The following is a 6,976-nucleotide window of genomic DNA, read 5'->3' on the forward strand; positions in this document are numbered from 1 at the left end:
ACTCTTCAGACAAAACCACTTCAGAGTAAAATGAGTTTGCAGAGAAAGATTTCTGCTATGTAAAGAAGGAGGATTTAAGGAGAGGTCCTGAAAAATTATACTGAGTTTGCTGGAGTAAGCAGCACAAACTCGTGGTGAACTTGTTGGTCACATGGCACTGCAAAGTTCAGAAATGTGGGAGTAAATACAGGTCATAAGTGACAATATGTTAGAATGAACAGAACAATCAGGAACACATGATTAAGGTACACCCATGGTCAAAAAGTTTTAAACATAACTTAATAGCTGCCCTGGCCAGGTGGCTCAGTTGGTTGGAACATCTTCCTGTACTCCAGAGGTTTGAGGGGTTCGATTCCCAGCCAGGGCACATACCTGAGGTGCAGATTTGATCCCTGGTCAGGTGTGTTTGGGAGGCAGCTGACTGATGTTCCTCTCTCTCTCTTTCTCTCCCCCCCTCCCTTTCTCTCTCTAAAATCAATAAACATATCCTTGGGTGAGGACTTAAAAAAAGTTTTATATAACCATATAAATGGAGTGACATTAATTAAAACAATCACATAAAAAGGAGAATTACATAGGTTATGATAGCAGGGGGATGACGTTTGATAGTGATAAATGAAACTGCAGGACAGAATTTGTAGGCAAGGTGTGATGAATCAAAGAGCGAAATGAATATGCTAACATGAATTCAGACAAGTTAAATATAAAGGTACTAACATAGCAAAAGGAAGACGCTACTGTCTAAAGTTGAAGAAGATATAGAAAATAGGACCCTATGAAATCGAAAAAAGGGAAAAGTCAGTGCAATTTCCAGATAGTGCTCGGTGAAGAAATGAAACGCAGTTAAAGACCCAGCCAAAATATTTGTGGATAGCTATAGAAATATGCATTAATAAGAATGAAACTAATTCTTTTTAATCAACACGGAGAAAAGATAAAATATACATATCCATACAATCTTGTGAGCCTTTTTGCAGAAAGATGCTTTAGAAACACAAGGTAATATCATCATCATTGTTTTCATATCATCACTGGCCTTGCTCATTTGGTCAGCAGCTGTTTCTCACTGTTCCCTTCCTTTGAATGTCATCACGTTTTTGGTCTCACTATTCTAAGAACCAAAGCATTAAGTTTTGGGGAGTGTACAATTGAAGCAAAGTTTAACCCCCAGTTGTTCTGAATAAATGAAAATTTGGAGTAAAGATAGGAAAGTAAGAGGCAGCTTGGATTTTTAAAGAAGGCAGAAACGTACTCTTAGAATATTTTCTTTTAGCCCCATAAGGAATCCATTGACTGGTGAATTAGCAAGTGCTTTTCTGGCCAGTGGTAAAACCTCATACTTGCTTGTGTGGCTGAGATGCTGAAAAACTCAGGAGGCCAGGGCCAGACTTGGATCTTCCTGACAAGTGTAAAATCTGGGCAATTCATGATATTTCTCATTCCTTTTCCCCACAAACTTCAGCTCCTCATCCCTTACTCAAATCCCATATCTTGGGCTCAAGCACATTAAATTAACCCACATATGTTCCCTAATAAAGATTTAAACTTTTCGAATCTAAGTTTTGATTTTGCAATTTCAAGAGTTCTAACAGATAAAGATGAAATATATGGATTTGTAATATTAACTAAAAAAAAGCATGTCCAAAGCTTTAATGCTATGTTCTCCATTTTTTCCTACCCACTCCCTTATAGGAACACTTCTTCCCTTCATTTGGTCTTAAAGTGTTCTTAGTTTTTGTGTAAACCCTAGTCCCACCTCTGTATTTCATCTTTTCGTGGTTAATAGGAGGATGCCTTTCCCCCCCACCCCCTCTCATGACTACAGAATTAGTCTTAGGAATAACAGAAAAAGGGTCAGTTTGCTATGGAGGGGTACTTGTATCTTCCGAAAAGAAAGCTGATCCAGACACCTGGCTTCGAATTCAGCTCTAACAAAGGCTTCCTAAGCCTGGACAAAGACCTGTAGATGCCATCTCTCCTCTTTGCCTCACCTTTGTCAATAAGGAAGCAGAGGCATTGATTCCTGTCAAAGGCTGCTGCCTCCACAAACAAAGAGTAAGGTGATATTCTCTCATTCCAACATTATTGTTTTATACTCTTGAGAATTTCTTTGGCAGAGAGTAAACATATCACCTGCAGGCCAGCACCTTGTTGCCTGCAGGCATGGACGGCTGCACTGAAGAGAAAGCTGTTGGAGGATGGAGTCAAGTCCCTTGAGAGAAGCAGGGAGGCCATCAGGTGCTGGTGTGATTTTGCTGACTGAAAACAGTGCTGCTGATTTTCTTGTAGTTTAGGGTCTCCTCCCTTAATGTGCAGCTCCAGGCGTGTTTAACTACTTAGGGAGATAAGATATTGTGTCTCCTTTCTTTGCACATGCTATTCCCTCTTTCTACGCTTCTCTCTTTCCCTTGAACCACCTGATGAACTCCTATGCATCCTTTAAGACTTAGCAAAGTAACTCTTCCTCTGAAACTGTCCCTAATATACTATCCCTTATTTAGGTCACCAGTATACCCTGAACTCTTCTGTTAAAACATTTATCATGCTATACTGCAGTTTTAAGATGTCTATTCCTCTCATTAGATTAGGAATTCCTTGAAGGTGTCCCCCAAACCTATCTCAGTGCCTATCATTCATGCACACATTTCTTTCTTCATTGAACAAATATTTCTTGAGCACCCAGTGATATTGGAGTATCTACTTCCAGGCTCTGTGTAGGTGCTACAGAGAAAGCAGTAATAGGAAACAGACGCTGTGGTGGGAGAGGACAGTAAACAAATAACAATTCTTTATCAGGTGGTGATAAAATAAAGCTGGGTAACAGAATATTGAGGTTGGGGACAGGCATCTGTCATAGTCCATTTCTGACAAAATAGATTAGGTGACTTATAAACAACAGAAATTTATCCCTCATTGTTGTGGCAGCTGGGATGTCCAAGATCATGGCGCTGACAGGGTCTGGTGTAGGCACACATCCCAGTGGGCCAGCTTCCCACTTTACCACCACATAATGGATAGAGCAAGAGTTTTCTGGGCTGCTTTTGTAAGGGCACTAATCTCATTTATGAGGGCCCTGCACTCAAACTGATTACTTCCCAAAGGCCTCCCCATCTCCTAATACCATCAACTTGGGGGGTTAGGATTTTAATACTACATAAATTTGGTGGGGATACATTTGTCCAATAGCGATCTGCCTTAGGAGGTGACATGTGACATAGTTTGCAAGAATAATGAGTAAGTTCCAGGAGAGGTGGATGTGAAACATCAAGCAGATACAAAACTGTACTGTCATTTGCTCATTGCAGAATATATGACCATGAATTTTGCTTTTTTAAAAAATTAAACTTATCCTCTGAAAGCTATGGCTAATACAGCATTTAACAAGTTAAGTAGAACAATTTTCTTAATGATTTTTCTGGATAAGAGTCAAAGAGAAATGTGAACTTTCCATCAAGAAACTCATGTGCCTTTATTTCATGGGCATCTGATGAAAAGCTCACGTCTAAGTTCTGAACAGGTCTTCATGTTTATTAGGATCCATGTAATTTACTCTAGGGAACTGTCTTTAGATCTAAAACCAGGCCAAACTGAGTATTTCTAAATGCTTACAGCTTAGGGCAATGCTCTTTTCTGTTTTTAAATATACAGCCATAAGAAAATGTTTGTCTATAATCATAGGAAAGAGATAAAGGGCAGCCTTGCCCAAGAGTGTACCATGTATAAAAATTCTACTCATTTTCATTTTAATGTCTTACCTTTTTTTGTGTTAATGGATCATAGATATGGCACCGTATTGAGAATGTCCTATAACTAAGAAAATGGGTCATTCCACTTGACTGAAGTTTATTGAAATAATTTTTCCGTGTAGGAACAACTCTTTGAAATATAATTGAAATTCATCTATATATAGGTAACAGTTTCCTTGAGCTGATGATAATGGTAAGATTTATTTTAAAATTTTAAGTTCCAAACATTCTAATCAGTTAGAGATGGAATTGTTTTATAATTGTTAACCATTTTACTTTCATTTCTATATGAAGCATCTATAAGTTATACAACTCTTTAGTTACCAATACTTGAAATAATAAAAGACCTGGATTAATATAAAAATACGAAATTTAAAACTTTTTGACATCTTAAGAACTTCTGGTGTTATGTCTAGGTTTCTTCATTCAAATGCTTCTTACAGGTTTCTCACTGGTGAAACTAAACACCTTAACTGAATTTAATATACCCCTGCCCCTCCCCATCTAGCAGAAGGCTAAGAAAAGAATGGGATGATTATGTTTCACGTCACATAATATTATCTGGGTATTTTACTATTTATAATAATTCCACCTATAGAGGACCCCAAAGCGATAGAAACTGTTTGGTTTCTCAGTTTATGTTCAGTACAGTTACGAAATTATTTCCTGCTGAAAATACTGAAATCTGGTTACAAAATTGTATTAACTGTTGGTATTTTTTGAACCAAGAACCAGATGCCCTGGGCCATTTCGTGTATCATCGCTGATCTTGCTGTGAGCAGCTGTCATTCCGAGTTGCTAACTCGTTAGAATCGGTAAGATTTGGATGGGACCCATAGGGCTCCATGAAGGCTGAAATTACTTTGGACTTTCCCTTGCTCGTGGGAAGTGAGATCATGTTTTCCAGTCCTTCTTTCTTTGTTTCATCTTAGGCATGTTTACTCTAATGAGAAATTCAGCTTGACCCTGAACTTTACCCTTGCTTCTATGCTGCTTCTATGCTGGAAGTTTATTCATTAATTTTAGAGGCCTACTCATATACCTGTAAGCAGGAAAAAGCCATTTGTCCATTTTTTTTTTTTCCTTTTTCTTTTTTGTATAATGAGAACAAGCAGAGCTCAAAGGCTAGTGACTCTCAATAATCAATGAGACCAACTAGACTAGGCCTGAAGGCTTAGAGAAAATTGTAAATAGAGACCTCAGTGAAATCCCAGGGGGGTGGTGAGAATTGTGTACAAATTATCAAAGCCTGTCATGATACTAAAGATGTTAAGTGGTGTGTGTAGTATTTAGATATGGTCATTTATATTGACAAACGTGTGGTGGTTTTTATAAAAATTTGGGGGGCATTTAAAAAATATAGAAAATAAAAAATTTATTTACTCTAAGCTCTGTGCTCCTCTTGCTGACCCCATTCCTCCTCCCCTCTCTCTACAGGTAACCACAGTTGGTGTTTATTGTTCCCAGGCATATTTATGTATCTCTCCACATAGGTTTCAATTACATATGAATTTTGTCTAATGTATTTATTTATATCAACGAGGGGAACTTGTGGACTGTAATCATAAAGCAGCTTTGCTTTTGTCTCCAATTTTATTTTTGTCCCTTTACATTTACATACTATGTATAATTCTCTCCCTGTCTCAGAATGAAAACTGAGCAAGATCCATGATAATTACTCTAGTCATTCTTTGATTGAAAAAAAGAAATAGTTCTATGTTCTCTTTAAGTCACAAAACATAGTCCCAGTTCAGTAATTAAAATGTCCAGTTTTGTTATAATCAAAACCCCTTTTGGAGAATGCTGCCATATTGGTTGTCAATACAGTTGCTGTTGGGAATTACGGTTTAAGATTTTTCTCTCCTGAAGTAGTCCCTTCCTATAATTGTTTAACTGAAGCACTCTTCATTTTAAAATTAGATAATAACATGTACACTAGTGTTGCTTTTTCAAGCACATAATCCTTCAGACACCTAAATCAGGAATGGACTAAATAAAACATTTGTACTTTGTATGAGATGCACAAAGATGTGTAAAAGTTGTGTACACTAATCCTTTAATTGGTAAGAAAAGGTTACATCACATCTGTTTCTGCATCTTTGTATATCACAGAATCTGACCTTCTATAGTTACGTTGTTTGGCATTTGGTTGTCCCCAGAAGACTAATTGCCAAAACATTTTGAATCTAACCTTATGTTCATTTCCTGGCAATAAATTGGTCTGCGAAAATATGAGGTAGGAGTATACATACATGAACAGGAGCATTAAGATCAAGAACGGATCTGGCAGCCAATGGGCTGGTCCTTACCCCCATACCCCGACCTTTTTCTTTTTTTAAAGAACTCTTAAGTAAAACAAAACAAAAATAAATTCTTCAAAGACAAGGTGATTTAGTAATCTGAAGATTAAAGATTTCACTACCAAGGTAGAAAGTGACAGCAGAGTTAACTAAGTTCTGTGAGCTCAATACAGTACTCAGATACTATTTTTTAAAAATAAATAAAAAAAAATTCGGCTGGCATAAACTTGTTTTAACTTGACAATGACCCTTAGCCATAAATCTTTGGTTGTCCCTGAGTTATAAAATTACTTCTCTATGTGAAATAGAGGCTTGAAAAAAATTTTTAAAATAATTTGTCCTAAATACCATATGATCTCACCTATAAGCGGAACCTAACCAACAATGCAAAGAAGCAAGGAAAATATGACCAGCAACACTGAAAGGAAAAGAAATCAACAGAGACAAGAGGGAAGGGGGGGGCAGGGAAAGGGAAGGGAAGGGGAAAGTCAAGGAACATATAGCAAGGACTCATGGACAAAACCAAAGGGGAAGAGCTGAGGGAGGGAAGGTGGGAGGGGGCAAGGGAAAGAGGTGGGGGGAAGGCAGAGACAAATGTATTTAAAAAGTAAATAAATTAATTAAAAAAAAATAAAAAATAAAAATAATTTGACTCATAAAAAAAATAAAAAAATAAAAAAAAAATAATTTGTCCTTTTTGAAAATTGAACTTATTGGGGTGACACTGTTTAATAAAACCATGCAGGTCTTAAGTGTACAACACATCACCTGCATACTGCATTGTGTGCTTTTAAAGAAGGCACGAAGTTCTCATATGGCTTCCTAGTTGTAGGCAGAATTTCTGCTCCATTTGAGGTATATGGAAAGAACTTGGGATATAATACATTAGAGCCACCACCTTTATTTTGGTCATGTAATTGTTTACTCATT

The sequence above is a fragment of the Pteronotus mesoamericanus genome, unplaced genomic scaffold (assembly GCF_021234165.1).
Source record: "Pteronotus mesoamericanus isolate MK-2021 breed Mesoamerican mustached bat unplaced genomic scaffold, CSHL_Meso_final contig_169, whole genome shotgun sequence".
Taxonomy (NCBI): domain Eukaryota; kingdom Metazoa; phylum Chordata; class Mammalia; order Chiroptera; family Mormoopidae; genus Pteronotus; species Pteronotus mesoamericanus.